Source organism: Schistocerca nitens, chromosome 2, assembly GCF_023898315.1.
Source record: "Schistocerca nitens isolate TAMUIC-IGC-003100 chromosome 2, iqSchNite1.1, whole genome shotgun sequence".
Classification (NCBI taxonomy): Eukaryota; Metazoa; Arthropoda; class Insecta; order Orthoptera; family Acrididae; genus Schistocerca; species Schistocerca nitens.
In genome coordinates this window covers 367,621,919-367,636,107 of record NC_064615.1, presented here as the reverse complement: position 1 = coordinate 367,636,107, position 14,189 = coordinate 367,621,919, and the positions used below count along the sequence as shown (strand labels likewise).

The 14,189-nt window shown below is 51.4% G+C and overlaps 18 non-coding genes across 18 annotated transcripts; 15 read left to right on the top strand and 3 right to left on the bottom strand.

Annotated features, from left to right (window-relative positions):
* Positions 1-11: 11 nt before the first annotated feature.
* Positions 12-83, top strand: Trnap-ugg (transfer RNA proline (anticodon UGG)). Its single transcript has one exon. It is a non-coding gene; the product is annotated as a tRNA-Pro (tRNA).
* Positions 84-685: 602 nt separating this feature from the next.
* Positions 686-758, bottom strand: Trnav-uac (transfer RNA valine (anticodon UAC)). Its single transcript has one exon. It is a non-coding gene; the product is annotated as a tRNA-Val (tRNA).
* A 235-nt stretch (positions 759-993) lies between these two features.
* Positions 994-1,065, top strand: Trnap-cgg (transfer RNA proline (anticodon CGG)). Its single transcript has one exon. It is a non-coding gene; the product is annotated as a tRNA-Pro (tRNA).
* A 709-nt stretch (positions 1,066-1,774) lies between these two features.
* Positions 1,775-1,846, top strand: Trnap-cgg (transfer RNA proline (anticodon CGG)). Its single transcript has one exon. It is a non-coding gene; the product is annotated as a tRNA-Pro (tRNA).
* A 709-nt stretch (positions 1,847-2,555) lies between these two features.
* On the top strand, positions 2,556-2,627 carry Trnap-cgg (transfer RNA proline (anticodon CGG)). The gene has a single exon. It is a non-coding gene; the product is annotated as a tRNA-Pro (tRNA).
* Positions 2,628-4,460: 1,833 nt separating this feature from the next.
* Trnap-ugg (transfer RNA proline (anticodon UGG)) lies at positions 4,461-4,532 on the top strand. Its single transcript has one exon. It is a non-coding gene; the product is annotated as a tRNA-Pro (tRNA).
* Positions 4,533-5,134: 602 nt separating this feature from the next.
* On the bottom strand, positions 5,135-5,207 carry Trnav-uac (transfer RNA valine (anticodon UAC)). The gene has a single exon. It is a non-coding gene; the product is annotated as a tRNA-Val (tRNA).
* A 235-nt stretch (positions 5,208-5,442) lies between these two features.
* Positions 5,443-5,514, top strand: Trnap-cgg (transfer RNA proline (anticodon CGG)). Its single transcript has one exon. It is a non-coding gene; the product is annotated as a tRNA-Pro (tRNA).
* A 709-nt stretch (positions 5,515-6,223) lies between these two features.
* Positions 6,224-6,295, top strand: Trnap-cgg (transfer RNA proline (anticodon CGG)). Its single transcript has one exon. It is a non-coding gene; the product is annotated as a tRNA-Pro (tRNA).
* A 709-nt stretch (positions 6,296-7,004) lies between these two features.
* Trnap-cgg (transfer RNA proline (anticodon CGG)) lies at positions 7,005-7,076 on the top strand. Its single transcript has one exon. It is a non-coding gene; the product is annotated as a tRNA-Pro (tRNA).
* Positions 7,077-7,785: 709 nt separating this feature from the next.
* On the top strand, positions 7,786-7,857 carry Trnap-cgg (transfer RNA proline (anticodon CGG)). Its single transcript has one exon. It is a non-coding gene; the product is annotated as a tRNA-Pro (tRNA).
* Positions 7,858-8,566: 709 nt separating this feature from the next.
* Positions 8,567-8,638, top strand: Trnap-cgg (transfer RNA proline (anticodon CGG)). Its single transcript has one exon. It is a non-coding gene; the product is annotated as a tRNA-Pro (tRNA).
* A 709-nt stretch (positions 8,639-9,347) lies between these two features.
* Trnap-cgg (transfer RNA proline (anticodon CGG)) lies at positions 9,348-9,419 on the top strand. Its single transcript has one exon. It is a non-coding gene; the product is annotated as a tRNA-Pro (tRNA).
* Positions 9,420-11,247: 1,828 nt separating this feature from the next.
* Trnap-ugg (transfer RNA proline (anticodon UGG)) lies at positions 11,248-11,319 on the top strand. The gene has a single exon. It is a non-coding gene; the product is annotated as a tRNA-Pro (tRNA).
* Positions 11,320-11,921: 602 nt separating this feature from the next.
* On the bottom strand, positions 11,922-11,994 carry Trnav-uac (transfer RNA valine (anticodon UAC)). The gene has a single exon. It is a non-coding gene; the product is annotated as a tRNA-Val (tRNA).
* Positions 11,995-12,229: 235 nt separating this feature from the next.
* Trnap-cgg (transfer RNA proline (anticodon CGG)) lies at positions 12,230-12,301 on the top strand. The gene has a single exon. It is a non-coding gene; the product is annotated as a tRNA-Pro (tRNA).
* Positions 12,302-13,010: 709 nt separating this feature from the next.
* On the top strand, positions 13,011-13,082 carry Trnap-cgg (transfer RNA proline (anticodon CGG)). The gene has a single exon. It is a non-coding gene; the product is annotated as a tRNA-Pro (tRNA).
* A 709-nt stretch (positions 13,083-13,791) lies between these two features.
* Positions 13,792-13,863, top strand: Trnap-cgg (transfer RNA proline (anticodon CGG)). Its single transcript has one exon. It is a non-coding gene; the product is annotated as a tRNA-Pro (tRNA).
* Positions 13,864-14,189: the final 326 nt, after the last annotated feature.

Here is a 14,189-nt window from a genome sequence, read left to right as displayed (position 1 = left end):
TGCGGGCAGGTGGCTCGTTGGTCTAGGGGTATGATTCCTGCTTTGGGTGCAGGAGGTCCCGGGTTCAAATCCCGGACGAGCCCTGCCATTTTGACCGTGCTGAAGAGTAGGTGGAACTCAGTCCCGGTTGCAGCTCCTCAATGAAGAGTAAGACGCCTGTTATATCACGTGGATATAACAAGAATCCGGCACCAGTAAAGTACGTAGGTGGAATTCGGTAGAAAGGCAGACGGTAATTTTTCTTGCAACGGAAAATAAGGTTGTCTTTGCGGAATATGTGCACCGTGAGTGGAGATTCAGCTTGATTGTGCGACAGTCTACCTTCATCTTACTAGCGACGGCAACAACCAATGGGTGGGACGTAAGACTGAGCGTGGCTAAGAGTTTCTCATTATTAGTTACCTTCACACTTTGACACAGCCGTGACAAGGCGAGTAGCGCGAGCTCAGGATAGCCAGTAGGAAGCGCACCTGAAGTAGCCCTGAAGAACCGGGTTGTAAATTTTGCCAGCCATAATGGAGCTAGGGGCGTTCTCAGTTACCAAATACCGGTGCAATAAGAGAGCAACAGTATTTGACAGTAAAATGACGCCCTATCCATCTAGAATATGACATTGATTGTCTCTGCATACGCATCCGTGAGGTCATCCCGGAAATGAAATCCGATAAGCGGATTAAAATTGTTGTGTTCCCGCCCGGGATCGAATCGGGGACCTTCTGCGTGTAAAGCAGACGTGATAACCGCTACACCACGGAAACGACGGATCGTCTGATGTGCCACCCGGAGACTCGTGGTAGCAACAGTTTTTCTTCTGTGTTAGCAAGGGCATCGGCTACGAGCTCCCTCCGATTCGTGAGGTTCCTATAGTACAAGAAGTCGATGAAAACAATCCAACCGCGACAGCCAGAGAGAACGCTGGGTGAGCTGCAGCCGTACATGGTGAGACCATCCTCGGTGGCGTCATTCACATGCAGTGTGTTTTCGGAACGAACAGGCTCGTTGGTCTAGGGGTATGATTCCTGCTTCGGGTGCAGGAGGTCCCGGGTTCAAATCCCGGACGAGCCCTTGCGTTTTGTACAACGGTGTGCTAACAAACCGCATGGCGGCGGCTGTTTCGCGCATTTCCAGGCCTCCAAGTCAGCGCTAAATCCGACAACCAGTTCTGAAACAGTTTCATTTGAGCCATGTGCACCCTGCTGGTGGAACGTTTGAAGTTGATTTAAATGGTCACAGTAGAGATCGTAGCAAGTGTCTTGCTGAGTGCGACGAAAACGTGTTTCCGCCCGCAATCGAACCGGGGACCTTGTGCGTGTTAGGCAGACGTTATAACCGCTACACCACGGAAACTGCTACGCTCTGCCCTCCACATGTGATACAACTTGTAGGACGATCGCCATTGTGGCGTAAAAATCACAATGCCGGTATTTCGCATTCGTGTGAAACAATCGACAGCACCCTTGACTGCCTGAATGCCATGTCGAATAAGAGCTCAAGAAGTCATCGGAAACGCTCGAGGGAGAGTCCTCAGCAGCATCTGCTGCTCTTTCTTTCCTTACGAGATACCGTCGATTCGCGCAGTCGTTATTGCAAAAGATGTCACCAAAGGCGATCGCTTCGTTAGCGGCACGGCGCCTGGGCTCGGCGGCAGTACAAGAAGTCGATGAAAACAATCCAACCGCGACAGCCAGAGAGAACGCTGGGTGAGCTGCAGCCGTACATGGTGAGACCATCCTCGGTGGCGTCATTCACATGCAGTGTGTTTTCGGAACGAACAGGCTCGTTGGTCTAGGGGTATGATTCCTGCTTCGGGTGCAGGAGGTCCCGGGTTCAAATCCCGGACGAGCCCTTGCGTTTTGTACAACGGTGTGCTAACAAACCGCATGGCGGCGGCTGTTTCGCGCATTTCCAGGCCTCCAAGTCAGCGCTAAATCCGACAACCAGTTCTGAAACAGTTTCATTTGAGCCATGTGCACCCTGCTGGTGGAACGTTTGAAGTTGATTTAAATGGTCACAGTAGAGATCGTAGCAAGTGTCTTGCTGAGTGCGACGAAAACGTGTTTCCGCCCGCAATCGAACCGGGGACCTTGTGCGTGTTAGGCAGACGTTATAACCGCTACACCACGGAAACTGCTACGCTCTGCCCTCCACATGTGATACAACTTGTAGGACGATCGCCATTGTGGCGTAAAAATCACAATGCCGGTATTTCGCATTCGTGTGAAACAATCGACAGCACCCTTGACTGCCTGAATGCCATGTCGAATAAGAGCTCAAGAAGTCATCGGAAACGCTCGAGGGAGAGTCCTCAGCAGCATCTGCTGCTCTTTCTTTCCTTACGAGATACCGTCGATTCGCGCAGTCGTTATTGCAAAAGATGTCACCAAAGGCGATCGCTTCGTTAGCGGCACGGCGCCTGGGCTCGGCGGCAGTACAAGAAGTCGATGAAAACAATCCAACCGCGACAGCCAGAGAGAACGCTGGGTGAGCTGCAGCCGTACATGGTGAGACCATCCTCGGTGGCGTCATTCACATGCAGTGTGTTTTCGGAACGAACAGGCTCGTTGGTCTAGGGGTATGATTCCTGCTTCGGGTGCAGGAGGTCCCGGGTTCAAATCCCGGACGAGCCCTTGCGTTTTGTACAACGGTGTGCTAACAAACCGCATGGCGGCGGCTGTTTCGCGCATTTCCAGGCCTCCAAGTCAGCGCTAAATCCGACAACCAGTTCTGAAACAGTTTCATTTGAGCCATGTGCACCCTGCTGGTGGAACGTTTGAAGTTGATTTAAATGGTCACAGTAGAGATCGTAGCAAGTGTCTTGCTGAGTGCGACGAAAACGTGTTTCCGCCCGCAATCGAACCGGGGACCTTGTGCGTGTTAGGCAGACGTTATAACCGCTACACCACGGAAACTGCTACGCTCTGCCCTCCACATGTGATACAACTTGTAGGACGATCGCCATTGTGGCGTAAAAATCACAATGCCGGTATTTCGCATTCGTGTGAAACAATCGACAGCACCCTTGACTGCCTGAATGCCATGTCGAATAAGAGCTCAAGAAGTCATCGGAAACGCTCGAGGGAGAGTCCTCAGCAGCATCTGCTGCTCTTTCTTTCCTTACGAGATACCGTCGATTCGCGCAGTCGTTATTGCAAAAGATGTCACCAAAGGCGATCGCTTCGTTAGCGGCACGGCGCCTGGGCTCGGCGGCAGCTCTACATGGAGGCACCAGCAGCCCCAGCCCCTCCAGGCCGCCGCCGGCGCCACAGCGCAAGGAGTCGGCGCCCGCCCTGCAATGCCCCCTGTCGTTGCACATTCCACCCGCCCTTTATCCTCTCCATGTCTGACTCACTACCCTAAATGACGCTGTAGTCGACGTGCTTATTACTATCGCTTTTGGAAGAACCAAGGCGCAGTATTCTAGTGACGAACCGGTATTGCAAATTTGGATTAAGTAAAAATTTGTTGTGTGGTCGAGCGACACCCCCGTCTCGCTCTTCCTAGATGATCGCTGCTGCGCGGAGTAACTCCTAGCGCGCCGATGGCTTCAGAGTTGGTCTTCTCGAAGTTTTGCTTTTGCACTGCATTCCGCAATCTTATAGTTACGTGCTTCGGTTTCCCGACGTTCTTGTGTTTAGTGCGTTCGGCTTCTCTTAACCCTTAGCCACCGCTTGCCGAAATTTCCACACCGTCATCTGTTGATCTGCAGAGCTCGATGAAGGTACCGCGGCCGTTCCTGAGCTCGCGAAACGGCCGAATCTGTAGTTGTTTCCAGATCTCTCCCACACAACGGCCTCCCGGAAGCTTGGATTACAGGAGTACGCCACTACTCCCAGCCGCTGAATTACCTTTGAAGCAGAATGACATGAGCTACACGCAGCTCCGATTTTTTTTTTTTTTTTTTTTTGGTGTCTGACCTACTTTGAAAGATTTTGTAGTCGATTTACTTACCACTATCGCTGTTGGAAGGAGGAAACCACGTGATAATCACACAGTATTCTAGAGACGATCAGGTAATGAAAATTTAGAATAAGTAAAACAGTATCAAAAGAAGTTGTGTGGTGGAGCGGCACATGCAATTCACGCTTCCTAGATGATCGTTGCTGCATAGAATAATTCTTTTGTCTGTGGCGTCTTCAGTATTCGTCTTCTGGAAGTTTTGCTTGCAATATATTCTTCAATATTTTCATTATGAGTTGGTGCTTGCTTTCCCGATGTTATTTTGTTTAGTGCATTCGCCTTCTCTTAACCCTGAGAAACCACATACGGAAACTGAGGCACTGCCGGCTGTTCATAAGCAGAGTTCGATGAAGTTATTTCGCTTTTTATTCGGTGCCTTTAATATTCTTCTCATCAGTGGTGAGTGCTGCCTGCAGAAAGCGCTTATCTTGCGAATTCACGTGAAAGTTTGTGTTCCCTGGGAGATGCACTACTTGTGATTAGCTTGAGTGGTGCGGGCAGGTGGCTCGTTGGTCTAGGGGTATGATTCCTGCTTTGGGTGCAGGAGGTCCCGGGTTCAAATCCCGGACGAGCCCTGCCATTTTGACCGTGCTGAAGAGTAGGTGGAACTTAGTCCCGGTTGCAGCTCCTCAATGAAGAGTAAGACGCCTGTTATATCACGTGGATATAACAAGAATCCGGCACCAGTAAAGTACGTAGGTGGAATTCGGTAGAAAGGCAGACGGTAATTTTTCTTGCAACGGAAAACAAGGTTGTCTTTGCGGAATATGTGCACCGTGAGTGGAGATTCAGCTTGATTGTGCGACAGTCTACCTTCATCTTACTAGCGACGGCAACAACCAATGGGTGGGACGTAAGACTGAGCGTGGCTAAGAGTTTCTCATTATTAGTTACCTTCACACTTTGACACAGCCGTGACAAGGCGAGTAGCGCGAGCTCAGGATAGCCAGTAGGAAGCGCACCTGAAGTAGCCCTGAAGAACCGGGTTGTAAATTTTGCCAGCCATAATGGAGCTAGGGGCGTTCTCAGTTACCAAATACCGGTGCAATAAGAGAGCAACAGTATTTGACAGTAAAATGACGCCCTATCCATCTAGAATATGACATTGATTGTCTCTGCATACGCATCCGTGAGGTCATCCCGGAAATGAAATCCGATAAGCGGATTAAAATTGTTGTGTTCCCGCCCGGGATCGAATCGGGGACCTTCTGCGTGTAAAGCAGACGTGATAACCGCTACACCACGGAAACGACGGATCGTCTGATGTGCCACCCGGAGACTCGTGGTAGCAACAGTTTTTCTTCTGTGTTAGCAAGGGCATCGGCTACGAGCTCCCTCCGATTCGTGAGGTTCCTATAGTACAAGAAGTCGATGAAAACAATCCAACCGCGACAGCCAGAGAGAACGCTGGGTGAGCTGCAGCCGTACATGGTGAGACCATCCTCGGTGGCGTCATTCACATGCAGTGTGTTTTCGGAACGAACAGGCTCGTTGGTCTAGGGGTATGATTCCTGCTTCGGGTGCAGGAGGTCCCGGGTTCAAATCCCGGACGAGCCCTTGCGTTTTGTACAACGGTGTGCTAACAAACCGCATGGCGGCGGCTGTTTCGCGCATTTCCAGGCCTCCAAGTCAGCGCTAAATCCGACAACCAGTTCTGAAACAGTTTCATTTGAGCCATGTGCACCCTGCTGGTGGAACGTTTGAAGTTGATTTAAATGGTCACAGTAGAGATCGTAGCAAGTGTCTTGCTGAGTGCGACGAAAACGTGTTTCCGCCCGCAATCGAACCGGGGACCTTGTGCGTGTTAGGCAGACGTTATAACCGCTACACCACGGAAACTGCTACGCTCTGCCCTCCACATGTGATACAACTTGTAGGACGATCGCCATTGTGGCGTAAAAATCACAATGCCGGTATTTCGCATTCGTGTGAAACAATCGACAGCACCCTTGACTGCCTGAATGCCATGTCGAATAAGAGCTCAAGAAGTCATCGGAAACGCTCGAGGGAGAGTCCTCAGCAGCATCTGCTGCTCTTTCTTTCCTTACGAGATACCGTCGATTCGCGCAGTCGTTATTGCAAAAGATGTCACCAAAGGCGATCGCTTCGTTAGCGGCACGGCGCCTGGGCTCGGCGGCAGTACAAGAAGTCGATGAAAACAATCCAACCGCGACAGCCAGAGAGAACGCTGGGTGAGCTGCAGCCGTACATGGTGAGACCATCCTCGGTGGCGTCATTCACATGCAGTGTGTTTTCGGAACGAACAGGCTCGTTGGTCTAGGGGTATGATTCCTGCTTCGGGTGCAGGAGGTCCCGGGTTCAAATCCCGGACGAGCCCTTGCGTTTTGTACAACGGTGTGCTAACAAACCGCATGGCGGCGGCTGTTTCGCGCATTTCCAGGCCTCCAAGTCAGCGCTAAATCCGACAACCAGTTCTGAAACAGTTTCATTTGAGCCATGTGCACCCTGCTGGTGGAACGTTTGAAGTTGATTTAAATGGTCACAGTAGAGATCGTAGCAAGTGTCTTGCTGAGTGCGACGAAAACGTGTTTCCGCCCGCAATCGAACCGGGGACCTTGTGCGTGTTAGGCAGACGTTATAACCGCTACACCACGGAAACTGCTACGCTCTGCCCTCCACATGTGATACAACTTGTAGGACGATCGCCATTGTGGCGTAAAAATCACAATGCCGGTATTTCGCATTCGTGTGAAACAATCGACAGCACCCTTGACTGCCTGAATGCCATGTCGAATAAGAGCTCAAGAAGTCATCGGAAACGCTCGAGGGAGAGTCCTCAGCAGCATCTGCTGCTCTTTCTTTCCTTACGAGATACCGTCGATTCGCGCAGTCGTTATTGCAAAAGATGTCACCAAAGGCGATCGCTTCGTTAGCGGCACGGCGCCTGGGCTCGGCGGCAGTACAAGAAGTCGATGAAAACAATCCAACCGCGACAGCCAGAGAGAACGCTGGGTGAGCTGCAGCCGTACATGGTGAGACCATCCTCGGTGGCGTCATTCACATGCAGTGTGTTTTCGGAACGAACAGGCTCGTTGGTCTAGGGGTATGATTCCTGCTTCGGGTGCAGGAGGTCCCGGGTTCAAATCCCGGACGAGCCCTTGCGTTTTGTACAACGGTGTGCTAACAAACCGCATGGCGGCGGCTGTTTCGCGCATTTCCAGGCCTCCAAGTCAGCGCTAAATCCGACAACCAGTTCTGAAACAGTTTCATTTGAGCCATGTGCACCCTGCTGGTGGAACGTTTGAAGTTGATTTAAATGGTCACAGTAGAGATCGTAGCAAGTGTCTTGCTGAGTGCGACGAAAACGTGTTTCCGCCCGCAATCGAACCGGGGACCTTGTGCGTGTTAGGCAGACGTTATAACCGCTACACCACGGAAACTGCTACGCTCTGCCCTCCACATGTGATACAACTTGTAGGACGATCGCCATTGTGGCGTAAAAATCACAATGCCGGTATTTCGCATTCGTGTGAAACAATCGACAGCACCCTTGACTGCCTGAATGCCATGTCGAATAAGAGCTCAAGAAGTCATCGGAAACGCTCGAGGGAGAGTCCTCAGCAGCATCTGCTGCTCTTTCTTTCCTTACGAGATACCGTCGATTCGCGCAGTCGTTATTGCAAAAGATGTCACCAAAGGCGATCGCTTCGTTAGCGGCACGGCGCCTGGGCTCGGCGGCAGTACAAGAAGTCGATGAAAACAATCCAACCGCGACAGCCAGAGAGAACGCTGGGTGAGCTGCAGCCGTACATGGTGAGACCATCCTCGGTGGCGTCATTCACATGCAGTGTGTTTTCGGAACGAACAGGCTCGTTGGTCTAGGGGTATGATTCCTGCTTCGGGTGCAGGAGGTCCCGGGTTCAAATCCCGGACGAGCCCTTGCGTTTTGTACAACGGTGTGCTAACAAACCGCATGGCGGCGGCTGTTTCGCGCATTTCCAGGCCTCCAAGTCAGCGCTAAATCCGACAACCAGTTCTGAAACAGTTTCATTTGAGCCATGTGCACCCTGCTGGTGGAACGTTTGAAGTTGATTTAAATGGTCACAGTAGAGATCGTAGCAAGTGTCTTGCTGAGTGCGACGAAAACGTGTTTCCGCCCGCAATCGAACCGGGGACCTTGTGCGTGTTAGGCAGACGTTATAACCGCTACACCACGGAAACTGCTACGCTCTGCCCTCCACATGTGATACAACTTGTAGGACGATCGCCATTGTGGCGTAAAAATCACAATGCCGGTATTTCGCATTCGTGTGAAACAATCGACAGCACCCTTGACTGCCTGAATGCCATGTCGAATAAGAGCTCAAGAAGTCATCGGAAACGCTCGAGGGAGAGTCCTCAGCAGCATCTGCTGCTCTTTCTTTCCTTACGAGATACCGTCGATTCGCGCAGTCGTTATTGCAAAAGATGTCACCAAAGGCGATCGCTTCGTTAGCGGCACGGCGCCTGGGCTCGGCGGCAGTACAAGAAGTCGATGAAAACAATCCAACCGCGACAGCCAGAGAGAACGCTGGGTGAGCTGCAGCCGTACATGGTGAGACCATCCTCGGTGGCGTCATTCACATGCAGTGTGTTTTCGGAACGAACAGGCTCGTTGGTCTAGGGGTATGATTCCTGCTTCGGGTGCAGGAGGTCCCGGGTTCAAATCCCGGACGAGCCCTTGCGTTTTGTACAACGGTGTGCTAACAAACCGCATGGCGGCGGCTGTTTCGCGCATTTCCAGGCCTCCAAGTCAGCGCTAAATCCGACAACCAGTTCTGAAACAGTTTCATTTGAGCCATGTGCACCCTGCTGGTGGAACGTTTGAAGTTGATTTAAATGGTCACAGTAGAGATCGTAGCAAGTGTCTTGCTGAGTGCGACGAAAACGTGTTTCCGCCCGCAATCGAACCGGGGACCTTGTGCGTGTTAGGCAGACGTTATAACCGCTACACCACGGAAACTGCTACGCTCTGCCCTCCACATGTGATACAACTTGTAGGACGATCGCCATTGTGGCGTAAAAATCACAATGCCGGTATTTCGCATTCGTGTGAAACAATCGACAGCACCCTTGACTGCCTGAATGCCATGTCGAATAAGAGCTCAAGAAGTCATCGGAAACGCTCGAGGGAGAGTCCTCAGCAGCATCTGCTGCTCTTTCTTTCCTTACGAGATACCGTCGATTCGCGCAGTCGTTATTGCAAAAGATGTCACCAAAGGCGATCGCTTCGTTAGCGGCACGGCGCCTGGGCTCGGCGGCAGTACAAGAAGTCGATGAAAACAATCCAACCGCGACAGCCAGAGAGAACGCTGGGTGAGCTGCAGCCGTACATGGTGAGACCATCCTCGGTGGCGTCATTCACATGCAGTGTGTTTTCGGAACGAACAGGCTCGTTGGTCTAGGGGTATGATTCCTGCTTCGGGTGCAGGAGGTCCCGGGTTCAAATCCCGGACGAGCCCTTGCGTTTTGTACAACGGTGTGCTAACAAACCGCATGGCGGCGGCTGTTTCGCGCATTTCCAGGCCTCCAAGTCAGCGCTAAATCCGACAACCAGTTCTGAAACAGTTTCATTTGAGCCATGTGCACCCTGCTGGTGGAACGTTTGAAGTTGATTTAAATGGTCACAGTAGAGATCGTAGCAAGTGTCTTGCTGAGTGCGACGAAAACGTGTTTCCGCCCGCAATCGAACCGGGGACCTTGTGCGTGTTAGGCAGACGTTATAACCGCTACACCACGGAAACTGCTACGCTCTGCCCTCCACATGTGATACAACTTGTAGGACGATCGCCATTGTGGCGTAAAAATCACAATGCCGGTATTTCGCATTCGTGTGAAACAATCGACAGCACCCTTGACTGCCTGAATGCCATGTCGAATAAGAGCTCAAGAAGTCATCGGAAACGCTCGAGGGAGAGTCCTCAGCAGCATCTGCTGCTCTTTCTTTCCTTACGAGATACCGTCGATTCGCGCAGTCGTTATTGCAAAAGATGTCACCAAAGGCGATCGCTTCGTTAGCGGCACGGCGCCTGGGCTCGGCGGCAGCTCTACATGGAGGCACCAGCAGCCCCAGCCCCTCCAGGCCGCCGCCGGCGCCACAGCGCAAGGAGTCGGCGCCCGCCCTGCAATGCCCCCTGTCGTTGCACATTCCACCCGCCCTTTATCCTCTCCATGTCTGACTCACTACCCTAAATGACGCTGTAGTCGACGTGCTTATTACTATCGCTTTTGGAAGAACCAAGGCGCAGTATTCTAGTGACGAACCGGTATTGCAAATTTGGATTAAGTAAAAATTTGTTGTGTGGTCGAGCGACACCCCCGTCTCGCTCTTCCTAGATGATCGCTGCTGCGCGGAGTAACTCCTAGCGCGCCGATGGCTTCAGAGTTGGTCTTCTCGAAGTTTTGCTTTTGCACTGCATTCCGCAATCTTATAGTTACGTGCTTCGGTTTCCCGACGTTCTTGTGTTTAGTGCGTTCGGCTTCTCTTAACCCTTAGCCACCGCTTGCCGAAATTTCCACACCGTCATCTGTTGATCTGCAGAGCTCGATGAAGGTACCGCGGCCGTTCCTGAGCTCGCGAAACGGCCGAATCTGTAGTTGTTTCCAGATCTCTCCCACACAACGGCCTCCCGGAAGCTTGGATTACAGGAGTACGCCACTACTCCCAGCCGCTGAATTACCTTTGAAGCAGAATGACATGAGCTACACGCAGCTCCGATTTTTTTTTTTTTTTTGGTGTCTGACCTACTTTGAAAGATTTTGTAGTCGATTTACTTACCACTATCGCTGTTGGAAGGAGGAAACCACGTGATAATCACACAGTATTCTAGAGACGATCAGGTAATGAAAATTTAGAATAAGTAAAACAGTATCAAAAGAAGTTGTGTGGTGGAGCGGCACATGCAATTCACGCTTCCTAGATGATCGTTGCTGCATAGAATAATTCTTTTGTCTGTGGCGTCTTCAGTATTCGTCTTCTGGAAGTTTTGCTTGCAATATATTCTTCAATATTTTCATTATGAGTTGGTGCTTGCTTTCCCGATGTTATTTTGTTTAGTGCATTCGCCTTCTCTTAACCCTGAGAAACCACATACGGAAACTGAGGCACTGCCGGCTGTTCATAAGCAGAGTTCGATGAAGTTATTTCGCTTTTTATTCGGTGCCTTTAATATTCTTCTCATCAGTGGTGAGTGCTGCCTGCAGAAAGCGCTTATCTTGCGAATTCACGTGAAAGTTTGTGTTCCCTGGGAGATGCACTACTTGTGATTAGCTTGAGTGGTGCGGGCAGGTGGCTCGTTGGTCTAGGGGTATGATTCCTGCTTTGGGTGCAGGAGGTCCCGGGTTCAAATCCCGGACGAGCCCTGCCATTTTGACCGTGCTGAAGAGTAGGTGGAACTCAGTCCCGGTTGCAGCTCCTCAATGAAGAGTAAGACGCCTGTTATATCACGTGGATATAACAAGAATCCGGCACCAGTAAAGTACGTAGGTGGAATTCGGTAGAAAGGCAGACGGTAATTTTTCTTGCAACGGAAAACAAGGTTGTCTTTGCGGAATATGTGCACCGTGAGTGGAGATTCAGCTTGATTGTGCGACAGTCTACCTTCATCTTACTAGCGACGGCAACAACCAATGGGTGGGACGTAAGACTGAGCGTGGCTAAGAGTTTCTCATTATTAGTTACCTTCACACTTTGACACAGCCGTGACAAGGCGAGTAGCGCGAGCTCAGGATAGCCAGTAGGAAGCGCACCTGAAGTAGCCCTGAAGAACCGGGTTGTAAATTTTGCCAGCCATAATGGAGCTAGGGGCGTTCTCAGTTACCAAATACCGGTGCAATAAGAGAGCAACAGTATTTGACAGTAAAATGACGCCCTATCCATCTAGAATATGACATTGATTGTCTCTGCATACGCATCCGTGAGGTCATCCCGGAAATGAAATCCGATAAGCGGATTAAAATTGTTGTGTTCCCGCCCGGGATTGAATCGGGGACCTTCTGCGTGTAAAGCAGACGTGATAACCGCTACACCACGGAAACGACGGATCGTCTGATGTGCCACCCGGAGACTCGTGGTAGCAACAGTTTTTCTTCTGTGTTAGCAAGGGCATCGGCTACGAGCTCCCTCCGATTCGTGAGGTTCCTATAGTACAAGAAGTCGATGAAAACAATCCAACCGCGACAGCCAGAGAGAACGCTGGGTGAGCTGCAGCCGTACATGGTGAGACCATCCTCGGTGGCGTCATTCACATGCAGTGTGTTTTCGGAACGAACAGGCTCGTTGGTCTAGGGGTATGATTCCTGCTTCGGGTGCAGGAGGTCCCGGGTTCAAATCCCGGACGAGCCCTTGCGTTTTGTACAACGGTGTGCTAACAAACCGCATGGCGGCGGCTGTTTCGCGCATTTCCAGGCCTCCAAGTCAGCGCTAAATCCGACAACCAGTTCTGAAACAGTTTCATTTGAGCCATGTGCACCCTGCTGGTGGAACGTTTGAAGTTGATTTAAATGGTCACAGTAGAGATCGTAGCAAGTGTCTTGCTGAGTGCGACGAAAACGTGTTTCCGCCCGCAATCGAACCGGGGACCTTGTGCGTGTTAGGCAGACGTTATAACCGCTACACCACGGAAACTGCTACGCTCTGCCCTCCACATGTGATACAACTTGTAGGACGATCGCCATTGTGGCGTAAAAATCACAATGCCGGTATTTCGCATTCGTGTGAAACAATCGACAGCACCCTTGACTGCCTGAATGCCATGTCGAATAAGAGCTCAAGAAGTCATCGGAAACGCTCGAGGGAGAGTCCTCAGCAGCATCTGCTGCTCTTTCTTTCCTTACGAGATACCGTCGATTCGCGCAGTCGTTATTGCAAAAGATGTCACCAAAGGCGATCGCTTCGTTAGCGGCACGGCGCCTGGGCTCGGCGGCAGTACAAGAAGTCGATGAAAACAATCCAACCGCGACAGCCAGAGAGAACGCTGGGTGAGCTGCAGCCGTACATGGTGAGACCATCCTCGGTGGCGTCATTCACATGCAGTGTGTTTTCGGAACGAACAGGCTCGTTGGTCTAGGGGTATGATTCCTGCTTCGGGTGCAGGAGGTCCCGGGTTCAAATCCCGGACGAGCCCTTGCGTTTTGTACAACGGTGTGCTAACAAACCGCATGGCGGCGGCTGTTTCGCGCATTTCCAGGCCTCCAAGTCAGCGCTAAATCCGACAACCAGTTCTGAAACAGTTTCATTTGAGCCATGTGCACCCTGCTGGTGGAACGTTTGAAGTTGATTTAAATGGTCACAGTAGAGATCGTAGCAAGTGTCTTGCTGAGTGCGACGAAAACGTGTTTCCGCCCGCAATCGAACCGGGGACCTTGTGCGTGTTAGGCAGACGTTATAACCGCTACACCACGGAAACTGCTACGCTCTGCCCTCCACATGTGATACAACTTGTAGGACGATCGCCATTGTGGCGTAAAAATCACAATGCCGGTATTTCGCATTCGTGTGAAACAATCGACAGCACCCTTGACTGCCTGAATGCCATGTCGAATAAGAGCTCAAGAAGTCATCGGAAACGCTCGAGGGAGAGTCCTCAGCAGCATCTGCTGCTCTTTCTTTCCTTACGAGATACCGTCGATTCGCGCAGTCGTTATTGCAAAAGATGTCACCAAAGGCGATCGCTTCGTTAGCGGCACGGCGCCTGGGCTCGGCGGCAGTACAAGAAGTCGATGAAAACAATCCAACCGCGACAGCCAGAGAGAACGCTGGGTGAGCTGCAGCCGTACATGGTGAGACCATCCTCGGTGGCGTCATTCACATGCAGTGTGTTTTCGGAACGAACAGGCTCGTTGGTCTAGGGGTATGATTCCTGCTTCGGGTGCAGGAGGTCCCGGGTTCAAATCCCGGACGATCCCTTGCGTTTTGTACAACGGTGTGCTAACAAACCGCATGGCGGCGGCTGTTTCGCGCATTTCCAGGCCTCCAAGTCAGCGCTAAATCCGACAACCAGTTCTGAAACAGTTTCATTTGAGCCATGTGCACCCTGCTGGTGGAACGTTTGAAGTTGATTTAAATGGTCACAGTAGAGATCGTAGCAAGTGTCTTGCTGAGTGCGACGAAAACGTGTTTCCGCCCGCAATCGAACCGGGGACCTTGTGCGTGTTAGGCAGACGTTATAACCGCTACACCACGGAAACTGCTACGCTCTGCCCTCCACATGTGATACAACTTGTAGGACGAT